The 15836-nt window shown below is 38.4% G+C and overlaps 1 protein-coding gene across 1 annotated transcript in view; it reads left to right on the top strand.

Annotated features, from left to right (window-relative positions):
- The window catches only part of bach2b (BTB and CNC homology 1, basic leucine zipper transcription factor 2b), a 303267-nt gene that overhangs the window by 26476 nt on the left and 260955 nt on the right, over positions 1-15836 (top strand). Inside the window, exon 2 of the mRNA XM_028797547.2 lies at positions 13563-13762. The gene's annotated coding sequence lies outside the window, so the exon portion shown is untranslated. The remainder of the gene's footprint in view (positions 1-13562; positions 13763-15836) is intronic.

Raw genomic sequence — 15836 nt, 5'->3', positions numbered from 1 at the left:
AAATTTTGATGATGTTGCAGTGATGATGGGTGAGAAAACAGGAGTAGCTGGGAGACTGAAACAGAGGATACCCCACATCATAACAATCCACTGTGTGGCACACAAATTAGAGCTAGCCGTGCTGGATAGCGTGAAAGGCTGTGAGTACCTGGTGAAATTTGAAGATACACTGAAAACCATCTTTAAGATGTACTACTATTCCCCAAAGAAGCGAAGAGAACTGACAGAAATAAGTGAACTGCTAAATGAGAAACCGGCACATTTCAGTGGCCTGTAGAGCACACGGTGGCTTCCAAGCTCGCTGAGATGTCTGAAGGCTGTGGAAAAAAATTACACTCCCCCTGTTGTTCATATGGAGAACATGGCAGGAGGAAGTGATGTCAAGTCCGAGGATGCAGCCAAGGCTAAGGGGGTGGTGCAGGAGATGAAGACTGAGAAATTTGTTCGCTTCCTGCATTTCATGTTGGACTACAGTACCATCTTATCCAAGTGCTGTACTGATTTTCAGCATGATAACCTAAACATCACACGAACAAATCAGTTAGTTGAGAGCACCACATCACGCTTACTCAGCCTAAAAATAAAACCAGGAGAATACCATAAAACCTTGGACACAAAGTTCACAGCGAACGAGGATGGTAGCATTTGCTACTGTGGAACTCAGCTCACAAAAAGTCAGCGACCTGCTAGAAGAGGTGAGGGCACAGACAAAGACACCTTTGGTGCAGAGATTCAGAAGATTATTGACAACACAGTCAAGTACATGGACAACAGATTTAAAAATCTGCGTGAAAAGCCTGTCTCTTGTTTCAAGGTTTTTGACCCTTCCACTCTTCCCCAGAGAAGAGCTGGCAAATTATGGGGATGAAGAGGTGTCATACATTTTGCCAGTTTGCTAGATGAGGAAGAGAAAGAGAAAATTCCACAAGAAAGGATGGATCTAAAAATGTGGCTTGCAGAACACCGGGGTAGCAAGGTAGATGATTGCTTGTACAGAGATCTCCTCTCTGAGAATCCAGAACACCTCTCTCATATCTTGTTGCTGGTGAAATTAATGCTGACACTTAGTCCATCAACAGCCATCTGTGAGAGAGGATTTTCTTGCATGAACCGAGTGAAGACAACACATCGTACCTCTCTACACCCTGAAACACTGAATGACTGCATGCAACTCTCCATTAATGGGGAAACAGTTGAATCTTTTTGCCCTGACAAGTCAATTCGTTTCTGGATGTTTTCTGGAAAAGATTCAAGACACCTGGATCATAAAACCCCGACAAGAACAAAGAGCAGTGAAATGGAGGCCGATGCACAGGAAGAGAAAGCTGATGAAGGAGATGCTATGCCCTCAACGTCAAGTGGCATTTTCTCATCCGTGACTTAAGTGGAAATTTCAGATTCAGAATCTGACACAGACTGATTTGTGTTCTACACAGTTCTTACAAGTTCATAGAAATTTCTGTTCAATTAGAACCAAATATTTGAGTTGATGATTGTAATTTTTATACAGTTGTTGTAATTTGTGTTTTAACAATTTTTTGATTGATGTTTTGTTTCCTTTACAATATTATACATTAAAAATAATCTCTTTTTTATTCGGGCTACTTAAATTTATTTTGGGCTACCAAAAACTGAAGAGTGCCTGCCCGAAGGGCTACCAGGGATTTTGAAATTTTGCGAGCCCTGCACCACTTTGCAGTCCTCAATCTCTTTCAGATTGACTCTTCTGCATAAAATGTAATCTACCTGTGCGCATCTTCCTCCACTCTTGTATGTAACCCTATGTTCCTCCCTCTTCTTAAAATATGTATTCATCACAGCCATGTCCATCCTTTTGGCAAAATCCAATATCCTCTGACCTTCTTCATTCCTCTCCTTGACACCATACCTACCCATTACCTCCTCTTCTCCTCTTTTCCCTTCACCAACATGTCCATTGAAATCCGCTCCAATCACCACTTTCTGTCCCTTAGGTACACTGTTCATCACTTCATCCAACTCACTTCAAAAATCTATTGTACACCCAACTTGTAGGGTATATGCACTAATAACATTCATCATCACACCTCCAATTTCCAGCTTCCTAATCATTACTCTTTCTGACACTCTTTTCACCTCCAAAACACTCTTGACATACTGTTCCTTCAGAATAACTCCTACTCCATTTCTCCTCCTATCCACACTGTGATAGAACAATTTGAATCCACCTCAGATCCACCTGGCCTTACTCCCCTTCCATTTAGTCTCTTGCACGCACAATATATCAACCTTCCTTCTCTCCATCATATCTGCTAACTCTCTCCCCTTACCAGTCATACTGCCAGCATTCAAAGTTCCTACCCTCAGTTCCACTCTCTTTACCTTCCTCCTCTCCTCCTGCCTCTAGACACGTCTCCACCCTCTTCTTCTCCTTCTTATTCTTCTTCTTCTGCCAACAGTAGCCCAATTTCCGCCAGCACCCTGTTGGCTAACAGTACTGGTGGTGGTCATTGTTAACCCAGGGCTCGACAGACCTGCTATGGAAATTTGTATTGCAACTTTAGCTTTTAAATAGGTTAATTTATGGGTAGCTGTCTAAAACTATAGGATACCCCTAAGACCTTTGTTAAGCTCTTGACTGTTTGAACAGACAGCATGGCCTTAGTTAACCACACTGGAAGAATCTTGCCACCACCCAGCATTGTGGGAGAGCATTTTTGCCCCTTTTGAAGGTTTTAGTATGACCACCTGTTATATACTGTACTGGTATCTCCTTTGCCTGGCCTGAGTCATACCAGTACACAGTGATTTCCACCCAACCCCACCCCATATATTGCAACACTCAATATACAGACAAGGTATCAAGGATTTTGTATATCAGAATTTCTCTTTCAATCTTTTACACACTTTCAGTGATGGTGCATCCTGCTTCTCAAGGATTGACGGCTACAGTATCTCATGGATTCTGTCCTCAGCAATTGTTTAGTACAGTAAATTATATTGAAACTATGTTCAAAATTATATTTCCTTTTTTAATGATGTTTACAAAATGAGAAAAAAAATAACAGATGGTAAAGTGGGTATCCTGCCTTTCCTTAGAGGCCTTATCAGATTACTATCATAGAGGAGTGTTGAGTTAGTGCAGCCGTAATCATGTTGTCTAGAAAGAGCAAAGTACTGAGATTCTTATTGTGCAGGACTGATTAATGGATCTCATCACAGGCAGACTTTGAAAATTGCAGTGCTGGATTGAAACAAACAAAATAATGTCTTCATTATCAGTGGACTAATTATAAATGGTACAGAAAAAGAGGCAGTTTACCTAAACCAAGAATGGAAAATATGACACATTACATTGTGGTTTCAGTGGTTAAATGTTTTCCTTTCAGTTGTGCTTTTCTGGATTCTTTGTGTTCCTTCTTTTAACAGATTCTGAAATGTAGAGTAAAATGAACAAGGATTTTTATGATCAGCTGGGATGAAGTCAGGACTTTAAAACAGTGTTGCTCCAGATGTGTCCAAGATCACGAGTAGTTAGAAACTGAGAATTTTTAAGTAGCTTGTTGGCTTGGTTAATTTTTAATGGGTTAAAATTAAACAAAATAAGGATGAAGGCATAACTTGACATTTGTTCAGAAAATGATCATCAGTGATGACTTGTTGGAAGCTCCTTTTAATGATTTTTTTTCTGCATGCTTTTTCCTTTATTTGTAAACATTTTACTATATCTGATATCTTGTATATCTTTATTTTTAATTTTCATCTTGTATGTACTGTGTATAATGACACAATGTCTTAGTGGTTAGTACTGCTACCTATTCAGTCTCTGCGTGGAGTTATCGTGTGTCTTTGTGTATGTATGGGTTCTTCTATGGGTGCAGTTTTAAGCTGGCCTGGTTTGAGTATTTTTTTGAATATGACTTGTTATGGACTGTTAGTCCAGCATTGGTTCCCACCTTGTGCCTAATACTGCAGCCCTAAAGCTCAGTTAAGCTAGTTCTGAAAAGAGGTAAATATATGAGATTAGTGTACTTTTAAATTGTCATTGAGGTGAACTAAAGAGTTATTCTTGAAATTTTCTGAATTTTATTTTTCATGTATTGACAAACCTCAAATGTTTTTTTACAACATTATGATTTCATTTTTAGTAAGCGTAGGCTGTTTATTTTTAAAGTATTAAAGATATACAATCCAAATCTAATTTGCTAGTAGACACTTCTATTGAAACCCCTCAAAAATATCAGCATGGAAAACCATTTTGAGCCATGTAGATTGAGCTCACTCTGAATGGCACAGTAAGTGGGTCCCCAGTGAACTCACTCAGCTAAGCCAAAACATTAGTACCTAGGCTAGTGAGATATTAAGGCTTTTTGGCATAGGCTCCATGTTTGAGACATTGGGTTGTACCCACATGTTAAACTCTGTGAATACTGCAGTGTCTTATAGAATATGGTGAAAGTTGACTTTCCTGGATTCAGAATTTATTTACAGTATATCCGCACATACTGTAGACCCCTTTTCTACACTAAAGGTATACACTGTATTTTGGAGGTAATTAATACTTTTTAAAATGCCTGTGAACTATCGCATTGAGTAGCCAAATATACTGTAACTTAGTTCTGCCGTCTGTCTTTTAAATTACCCTTTTTGGCCAGTTTTTCAAAAAGGCCTTTATCAAATTCCTCAGTGGTTAAAGGCATACTGTTTCCAGATGTGGTCTTTTTCCCTGTAAGGGTTAAGTCTGAGAGAAAAAGGAAGAGCAGCCACTTAAGTACTTAAAAGTGTATCTCGTACAAAACAATCAGCACATTCCTGGGAATGAGAGTGAGGTCATTGTTATGTAATGCACAAGGAAAAAAGCTCCTCCAAGATGACCCTAAAGCAAAATTGTAATTGTCTTCCTGGCATCTCCCATAGTTGAACATTGTGACCTTACTGAGTTGGATTGTGCTTGTGAGGTAAGAAAAATATTGACTTTTGGTCAAACTACTTTTATTATATGCCTGACTTTTTTATTTTCTTCAGCACATTTCTAGGCAAGAGCAGCTAGTCTATAAAGCTTAATTCCTCTTGAACTGGTTAGAAAAAAGTGTTCTCATTAATTCTATAAATCTGTTTCTGACTCAGTCACGCAAATCCCCTCATTCATCAGCACTTTATTTGCAAATCATTTGTATCCCTATTCTTTACACTCCTTTCCTTATGATGAATAAGAGGTGATTTATGATATTTGATGTGATTCTAATTGTTGGTGGAGTTATTGCTTTCAGGCAGTATACAACAAAAATATTTCACATGTTAGCGAAGTGAACATTGGCTCCTTTCATTCAACATGTTAAAATCAGCACTAATATGTTGAACATATGTTTATTTGATCTGTTGTGATTTTTAAACTGTCCATTAGAAACTATGGCCAAACGTCTAAGAAGGTAGAACTTAGTTCTTGCAATAACAGGTTCCATTAACATCTGTAGGCAATTATGTGACACTTGGTACATCATTTTCCCAGCATGTCATTCCAATGTAAACAATGTAGAATACTTTGAATTGGCCTTTTTGATGAATGGAGCTATGCAAAACACATTTTCATCACTGATGTTATAAATGGAATGGTGTTCTGTCCAGGGTATTTCTTGATTTGTGCCAGATATTGTCTGGGTAGGCTGTAGCTCTCTTCCGTCCTTCAATTGAATAAGAGGGTACAAAAAATAAATTAACTGGTGCTCTGTCCAGGGTTGTTTGTTACCTTGAGCCTGATGCTGTCAAAAGAGACTCTGACTCCCTGCGACACAATAGTGGAATAAGAAAGTTCGAAAAAGAAATTGCAGGATGAATGATTGAAATCTGATATCATTAATACCACCTTCCTTATTTCCAACCCAATAATTCCAGAGTTTACCTCTGTCCTGCCAATATACTCCATACTGCAACTTAGAAATGGCAATAATGGCTGGTTAGAATAAGGCACACTTGTCTACAATTTATTACTTTTCCTTAAACTGAGATCACCAGAGTTTATAGCAATATTACAAGGAAATCAGGCAGTACATTAAATGATCTTTTTTCTGAATCTGTCCATTACAGGGTTGATATAGCAGTGAGTACACAGAAATAAAATGAAACAGCAGAGGAAATCCTAGGATAGGTGCAGCTAAGTATAAGACAATCTGATTATATTGAAAAGGATACATAAAAACACATTAAGTTTTTACTCTTTGCCTGTCTTGATTGTCAAGACACCCTTCCTGAAAAGAGTTCTTCTAACCATTTTTATTCATTCATTCAGCCTTAATTCACTCCACCCACCATAAATGTATTAAGTTGGTGATAGATTCAACATCAGTTATTTATCATCTGCTACTGATTCTAAAGATCTCAGGGTTCCTTCTTAGGCAGCATGGATCGAAGCCATAGCAAGCTCTGTGAGAACCGCAAGTCAGAAAGGCATCATTCGAAGGGTCTGCTTTTTTTTTTTTTTTTTTTGTACCAGATGCTGTTATAGTTTTCTTCAGTCTTTCTCAGTTGCTAAGCAACATTTACTGCGGTATTGATTATCTGTCTGCCTTTCCAAATTGGGGAACTATTTACGAGAGTGCACAATGACATTACCTTGCTTATTTGCTGACTGCATGGGACAGCAGCAGAATTTAGTTAGAAAAGGAATGTGAAGATGAATTGTAATCAAAGCAACAAGAGGTTTATGTAACTGGGAAGTCAAAAGACAAATAACCAATGCAAGTGACAAAAATCATAGTGAAATAGAAATGGCAGGAGTTCGAAAACCAATAAACAAATGTATCCAGAGCCAAAATGTTAATCTTAAATCATTGTTAATGATTGTTCTTAACCAGAAATATTTCAAACAAAAAAGGAATTCAAGTTTTTAGGTTTTGGTTGAATCCAATCAAGGACAACCAGGAAGTGCACAATGCTGCATTTATACCCTTGACCCAGCTATGTTATGTGCCACACACTTCTGGTATGGCATAGCAACAATCCAAATATACTTCTCAAAATGGTGGCTGCCATAAGAAAAACAACATGGTGTCGTGGAAGAACTCTGCTTATTTTCAACATTATTAACAACATATCAAGCACTAAAACAAATGTGACAATGAGATTCCTTGACCTCTAAAACTGCTAAAAAATATCTAAATAATTCTTAGAGGTCAAGGAGAGTTTATCAGAAATCTGAAACAATAATCTGATCCTGACAGCTTAGACCTGAAGCCTTTTTGGAGAATCAAGTTGTTTGTCTTCTGCCAGTGTATTATTTTTCATGTTGGTGATCACTTGCCTACCCTTTGACTATGTTTTTGTCTTGCCCCTATGACAGAATTCTTGCTTGATGTTTTGGATCAGTCCATCTCTATTCCAGAGCATGCGTTTGCATTTCAGAGTTAAAAAAAATTCTGTTTGGGACCCATATAAACCCATGCTGCAGTTGGTGTTGTGATGTGCCCAAGCACAGGTAGAAACTGAGCCGTGACAAGCGAAGAATAGTTGGGATACCAGCCGGGCCATTCCTTTTAATTTCTTTTCTTCTTTAAACTTAAAGTTAAGTGCATTTTGGCAACAAATGGCAAAGCCCGTAGGGTTAAACACAAAAGAAAGTTAGGGCTCTGGTTAGCTTCTTCAACAAAGAGCAGGTCTCCCTTGAAGCTATGAAGCCATCAGGTATCAATCATGAAAGATTGCTCAGTGGAGGCAGTTGGGCTTCTTATAACGAAAGGACCGGAAGGAGTGGAGCCTATTTTCCTCACTAGGCAGCTTCTCGGAACTGTGGGGAGAAAAGGAGACAGCACAACTAGCAACAACACCCCCTCTCACACCAGCAGGTTACTACCTACCTTGAGTGAGCCAGCAAGGAGATCCTCTGAGATGCTTCCGTGACAGTGTCCATTGTTTATTGTGCATAGAAATCTATGTGGGCACCTTTACCAAAAGCTCATACATGGTACGTACAATATTGAGCTTATACCTCAACTAAGATATGATCAGAGTTTAGTCTTACTGCCGACTTTACAAAATGTATACTAAAAAATTCAGTTAAGAACGTATCTTACTGTAAACAGTATTTGTGAGTAGATCTTCTGTCAGCCTGGTTTTTAATAGCAGTAACAGGATTATGGTTCAGTTATTTTCACTGCTTCTCTTATTAGCAGTAACATTTGGATAGTTTTCTGGACTTGATGCTGAGATTATATAATATCATACTTTACAGTAATATTGTACTATATGATTAAATCTTTAATCCTTAACCAGCCACATACTTGGGGGTTAATACACCCCTGGATGCCAAATACTTTTTTGCTGCACTTTTTAAGTAAACATCACAATTCACAAAGAAAATGTGAAATTTTAATGGAACACATTTTTTTCATGAAAAGAGCATCACAATTACTACAACACTGATCATTTTACACACTGCCAATGAACTGTAAAAACTTAAAAAAAAAAACTATTGCAGCAATCAATTATTATATGTACAAGGTGCAACTGACGCCATTGATGAAATTCAGTAAATCACCAAGCCACCTGCACTTGAACTGGCTGCACGCAAGCACACAGAGGTAAACGCTGATGCTTGCAGGCTAGTCTAGTGCAGCGGCTGAATCCCAGAGACAGTGAGGCTGCAGTGCTGCAGGGGCCGGCAGTGGTCATGAGCTGGCTGCTCAATGAATATATGGCACTGACTGATCAGCTCCGGCGTGCTGGCAAATTACACTGAGACATGACTATAACTGGTTGCGGCATTCAACGAATGTACTTTGCCGAATATACTTGGCTCCGGCATGCTGGCAAATTGCATTGGTAACTGACTGTAGCCGGGTCCGGCGGTTTAAGGGTTAAAAGCAGCCTGTGTTCTGGTTTTGCCAATAAGTAAAATATAGTTACATTATCATAAACAAATGTAGACCAACAGTAGATCTTAAAAGCCTAGTGAATTCATGTGCTTCACGCCTTTCATGGCTTAAGCTAGAAGCCAACTAAATATTAAGGCACATATGTAGTATATACCCTTTGTGTTTTGTGAAAATAAAGTAATTGACAAAAGTTAGTTGATCACTTTATTCTTGCAGGATTCTTACTGAATTATCTGGACCTCTCGGGTCCCATGTGATTTCTCAGCTGATCAGGTGGATGTTTTGTGATCAAGCAAAGATGTTATACAATTTGGCCAATGCCCCCTGCATCTCCCACCATTGGCCTTTTTTTAACGCTAGAATCCCTGAAGCCTACGAAAAAACTTGTAATCCTGTCCCACCTTAAATTCCTTCACACCTCTCCATTAGCGTCTTTTGTTTTGTAAATGTGTTGATCAACACAAGCAGCAAGCAGCCTGCTGCCCCATCCCACGCCTTGACGGAGCTCAACACAGGGAAAAAATTCTCCCAGCTCAAGCCAAGGCTCCTTATCTGTGTGTGAGGTGCCTGGAGTTATATAGGGTAAATAATATAGTAGATCATTATTTGGAATACATGCATTTCATGTGTGTTCCGTGTCTACAAAGATCTGGGTAAGTGTAGGATGAAAGGAAATGCGGGGCAAGAAATGCTGAACACATACCTAAAGGAGAAACTTTTTCCATGTTATACTAATAATGACGTGAAGTTTATAATGTGTGAAGACTTTAGTCCAAATATCAAATAAACACGTGCACTTTTATTCAAGAATATAGCCAAAGAAAAAAAAAAGCATTTGATTTATATGTTGCTGTCAATGACTTACAAACTGGGCAATGCTACCAGTGTAGACACTGGCAAGAGTTCAATAGAGCAGACTTGTGTTCTGTGGGTGCTACCAGAGGATTCTGCAGGGATACGTGATCACTGTTTTCTGGTACTTTCGATTGACCTGGAAGTACTTTCATTGGGATATGCCTTGGCACTGGATGTACTCCCGTGTCTGAGAAAAAAAGGAACCGCCTTGCCACGTCCGGACTAGTTGGAGTCGGGAGGAAGGAAGACAAACCTTGCTTGGAGGTGTGGAGAAGAGGAAGGAAAAGAAAGAAGAGGTATTGTGCATATTGGAAACCAAATTGTGAGGAATTTATTATTAATAAATCATTTATTTGAACCTTGGGCATGTGTCTTTGTGGTGGTGGTGTCTGAGGTTTGTGAGGCTGCAGTGCCCCCAACTGGTCACATTATCTATTATATTATTTGTATATCTAGCATAGCAGAGGTCTTAGACTTTCATTGCAGTCATTCTGATAAAACATTTCAGAGTTGGTGATGTCTAATTCTACTCTCAATATATCTTCATATAAAAGAAACGTTGCAGGGGGGGACTTGCGATCTCTGATTTGTGTCATTTTTAAACTAGCAGGACTGTATTTGTTTTACTCAGTTTCAGCCACAACACTTAATTGCGGTTACCAGGTACTAATTAATACTCTATCTTTCACACTGGTGTCTGCTTGTCAGAAGTTTTCTGCTGTATCAGAACCTTTTACAAAGAAGCAGTCTGACTCAGGCTGCAGAGACTAAAAACAGAGCAGTGATCTCAACTAAAACAAAAATCTGTGTGAGTATGTATTCCGAGAGATGGCATAAATCAGAACAAAAAATGTCAAACATGGCAAGCAGCTTAGATGACTAGATTGAGAACATTAGCCTTTGCTGCTGTCTGGAAAGGAGTTATCAACTCCTGTAAAACTGTGGATCAAAATATTTGTTTAGTTTACTGTTGTTTAAACATGTGATATGCAACATAATATGGAATGTATTAAGTATTAATAAAAATCCTAATTTTCATCTAAATGACATTATTATTAATGTTAAGGCAGCATGGTGGCACAGTGGATAGTACTGTGTAGTACTGTTGTATTTTTGTTTTAATGAGCAGATTTTGATTGACAGATAAACTAATAGTTTCTCCATGTCTGTATGGGTATTCTTATGGGACTCTGGGTTTCCTCCTACACTGTGTGCCCTCCATTAGCCTCGTGCCCTGTCCAGGTTTGATTTCTGCCATGCATCTGGTGCTGCTGGAATATGCTCTAGCTTTTAGCAGCCCTTGAATTACAACATTTTCGAAAGGCAATGTTGATGCTAAAAACTATATTTATATGTTTTTCTTGTTCAATTTATTTTAATAAGCTTAAGCTCAATCTCATACTCTGCTCACTATAACAGAACAGAAGTAAGCAGATATTAATGTGTAACTTCCAAATTAATTATGTAGGTGATTTGATGTTGATAAACCTTTTGAGTTGTATAGCCATATGCTTTTTTCCTTTCTCAATTAACATCACTTTTTATTTCATGCTGCCTCCAACAGTTATGAAAGAAAACAATAAAAAGATGTAAAAGTGGGTATTATCCAGCTACTCTAGTTTTCTTACTATATTTTGTTCACTCCATTGCACTGTGCCCTGTCCAGTGTTAGTTCATATCATGTGTCTGAAACTGCTGGAATAGGCTGCAGCTCCAATCCTATATTGGAGAAAGCAAGTTTGGAAATTGAAGGATGAACATATTTTCATTTGCTTTGGTTACACCTTTAAGCTAAAGGGTTAGGGAAATCCTGTCCCAGGAGCACTGGACACAAGGCAGGAAAGAGAACTGGACAAGGTGCCAGTCCATTGCAGGGCATATTCATATATACACCCCCATGGATAATTTAGAATTTCCTCTTAACCTAACAAGCACATCTTTCAGATTTTGGGGCAAAATCAGACAACCCAGTGGAAAACTCAGACATATCCAGAGAGATTGTGTAAATTCCACATAGACAACAACCAGGTGTTAAAATTGAACCAGGAGGTTGGATATGTGATGCCCATAGTTCTACCCTCCTTTTTATATATCTACATATTTTTTTCTATAATCTTTGTATTTTTTTTTCTTTCTGTGTGAAATTAATTGGTAGATCTTCATGTACTGTATAACTCTGACTTGAAGCTGAAGCAAGTTTGATAATATTTCACTAAATTACTTGCTGTTGAATTAAAACCCACAGTCTTGTACAATAGTTTAAAGCAGGATGCACATTTTTATTTAATACTGTACTGCAAAAAAAAAAAAGATAAAGCTATTCTATTTGTTTCCTCTTTTTGTTTATTTTTTTCACTTAAGGTACATGATCCATTTCCTGATGTATTTTTCTAGTAGGTTTTAAAAAATATTTTAATTTTGAAATAAATTTAAGTTAAAAACAATGCAAGTGTAAATCTGCAAAAAAGGCTGACTTTGGAGAAATATGAGATGTTGCATTAAAGTGTATGATTGTGGCCTCCTCTCATAGGCTACAACCTTTTTATTCTGGCATTGACAAAAGTTGATTTGTTGGCCCCCTTGAGTTAGTAAAGGGTTATTTCAATATACACATTTTTTTTTGAACTGCATCTGGAAATTGCGTGTGTGCCTCAATGTTTATGTATGCCTGAGTGTGTATCTGTATTTTGGGTGGGGAAGAGAGGGCGGGTTCAGGGGGTGTCTGCATCCTGTGAGAATTGCACAGGTGGTTGGGAGGGGCGCTCAGGGGAGGTTGGGAGGAGCTGCACCCATTTCCTGTGTCATGCGTTGTGATCTACTGTATTGCAGTAGCCCGTTACCAGATATAAACATCAACAGGATTTGGCTGTGGTATCTTTTCACTGCTAGCGAGTTGACTGTCACATGAGTGACTAAACTTGTGGTTATAAATGCCTTGCTTTTTCATATTTTCTTTTTTTATGTCTCAGATAGCATTTTTTTTATTTGTCACTCCTGGGTTGTTGAGCCTTCTGTAGTTTCCATGAACTTGTTCCAACCCCAAACCACCCCAACTTTTTTGCAGGTTTAAACGTCAGCTCCTCACATTTTTATATGCTCTCGGTCATAAATCACTTAAGCAGCCTTCACAAATGACACAACAAACCAAACATTTTGAATGGAAAAATAAAATGGTAAAACTAAGTTGTCTACCTTTGTTGAATGGAAAATATATGAAATAAGATAAAACTGACAAAAATACAATTATAATAAGCCAATGTACAGGTTATACTGTATTTTTCAAAATACTGCAGATTTAACTGTTTCATTTAAAATATTGCTGTATTATGTAGTGCAGTATTCTTTTATGCCAGGATGTGTATTTTAAACTTGTGATAAAATAAAGTGCAAATTAAAATAATGAAGAAAGTATAGTATTTAAGTAATACGTGTATTTCTCAGGACATAGGGCAATTTGTGTCAGAGTATTGTCTTACATTGAGTAAAAGCATGCATGTCAGTATTGTTTTTCTCTTTGGAGACAAATGATAAGTTAAAAGAGTTGGCTTGGAAACCACAGAAAAATAGACTTCTCACCTTTGTCACATGTTGTGGCCCAAGCAAATCATTAAATTCTCTTGGGACTGTGTGCAAGTATGTATCACTGTAAAAATACTGTACATGCAGATTATTGCAGAATATTGTGCATTATACCAGATATTGAACAACCTGTGTACAATAACATCATATAAGCTATTTTTAAAACCATATTGCCATTTGGCTTGTAAACATAATAAAAGAGTGTATTAATTCATTTGTTTAAATGTATATGGTTGATTCAAGAATTGTGATTGTAACAGTTCTCTGTTGGTGACCTTGCAGGTCTTTTCTTGCTGCTGACGCAATACAGATGAGATGTGTTACCACTATTGACTCTACTTGTGAGCGCAGGTCAGTCATCATGATCTTGATCGCACTACCTGCCCAGGCCAGACGCATCTAGTCAACATTCCTGCCAGCTTTGCAAAACTGGAAATGCTGATTGCAGAGTAATTCTTGGAGCCTTCACAGCAGAGCTGAACGTGAGTGCTTATTGTGTGCATATGCTTGTTTATGACAAAAGTGTTGGAAAAAGGTCTGAATTTATCCAAAGACAATCTTAAGACTTGCTGTGGTTGCTTGGGAAAAAGCTGTTGAGATAGGAATTAGTTCTTTAGAAAACAGGGTTGCTGAATTCAAAGCCTATCCCCTTGTGTAGAGCACATTCACATATTCAGCCATAGTAACTCTTACTGGGCCAATTTAAAGTTGCTAGTTAACCTACCTTACACATCTTTTAAGAGTTGAAGTAGATGGAAAGTATCCACAGAAAAAAAAGAACATTTATTGAGAGAACATGCAAATTTACCACAAGCAGTGAACAGCCTGAGAATGAAACCTAGGACTCTAGAATTGTGAGGCAGCATTGCTGTTCATCATTGTGCTGCCCCAAGCACATACAGTATATGTGTGATATCCATCCAACCATCCATTTTCCAACCCGCTGAATCCAAACAGGGTCACGGGGGTCTGCTGGAGCCAATCCCAGCCAACACAGGTCACAAGGCAGGGAACCAATCCCGGGCAGGGTGCCAACCCACCGCAAGACACACACAAACACACCCACACACCAAGCACACACTAGGGCCAATTTAGAATCGCCAATCCACCTAACCTGCATGTCTTTGGATTGTGGGAGGAAACCGGAGCGCCCGGAGGAAACCCACGCAGACACGGGGAGAACATGCAAACTCCACGCAGGGAGGACCCGGGAATCGAACCCAGGTCCCCAGGTCTCCCAACTGCGAGGCAGCAGCGTTACCCACTGCGCCACCGTGCTGCTATATGTGTGATATTAATAATTTTAATGATAATGCAAAAGCTAGATCCTTTTATATCCATACTTTTTCTGGATCATCTTCTTTATCATTACCATACTGTTGTATGTTGTAACCTATCTTGGCTGAAATGGGCATGACACATTCATGCACACAGGCACAGTCATCTACCCAATGCCAAAAATATGGGCACTAATTCACTTACTTCCATGTGTTCGGAATGTGGTAGGAAACTTAAGGATCCAAAGAGAGAACTCACATACTCCACAAAGACAGTAACTAGGCTAGGATTTTTAGGTAGCAGTTGTGCCACCATGACACTCTCTTTTTATACCTGGAAATGTTTTACTTTTAATGAGTGTTAAGTTAGCATTTGACAAAGGCAGCAGAACCACATGCTATGTACTACAGCTGCAAATTAAGACAGAACATCATACCTTTCAATTTACTTAGTCAGAAGTACTGATTTCATTCCTATAACCTATCAGGTACTTGCTCTCAGAAACCAAAGGAAGAAGAATGTTTACCTCCTATAAACCAATGTGTTTATTTTTTAACTTTTCTCAACATTTTTGACATTTGCATTAAAATTTCGTCTAAAAATGAGGTATAAGCTGTTTCCTTGCAGTACCCAAATATCACAGTACCTAAGCTTGTCATAAGTTGCTATGATATATAACCGTTCAAACAACTTATATGAAAGCAACTGAAAGTTCCTCATTATATGAAGTCAGCTCATCTCTGAATCCTTTCCACCTCACTTTAGTCCTCACTCTGGATCCCCAGACAAGCTTGTCACTTTTATCCTTGCCACGGATATTCACCCTTTTTATTTTCGGACAAGCAGCTCTTCCAACAGGGTGTAATTGCACAATTTAGGCAGCGTTGATGGCAGTGCTACCAATTAAATATGGGAATATATTCTGCTTAACATTTTTTTTAGAGTCTTTTATGTTCTGTGATGTTATAGACATAGGCAGCCATCAGATCGTTTATGCATTTCTTATGTTCACAGCTTGTCTGAGAGGCAGTTAGGCAGGCCAGTGCACGGGTCTGTGTTGATAGCAGCATCTCTTCAGTTTAGTCTAAAAATTCATTAAAAAATATATGCTGCCAAGCAAGAGCCCAAAAATAACATTAATTAATTACCTTACAGCCATTAATAATTCTAAATAAATTTTTAAAAGAGAAAGAGAGCCTCTATAAAGACTGCAACATGGCATGGCGACAGAAGTGGAATCTGGATTTGTAGTTAGAGGTAAAGAAAGTAAAGCTCTTA

This window comes from Erpetoichthys calabaricus, chromosome 3 (genome assembly GCF_900747795.2).
Source record: "Erpetoichthys calabaricus chromosome 3, fErpCal1.3, whole genome shotgun sequence".
In the NCBI taxonomy this organism is placed as follows: domain Eukaryota; kingdom Metazoa; phylum Chordata; class Cladistia; order Polypteriformes; family Polypteridae; genus Erpetoichthys; species Erpetoichthys calabaricus.
This window is presented reverse-complemented; position numbering and strand designations above follow the sequence as displayed.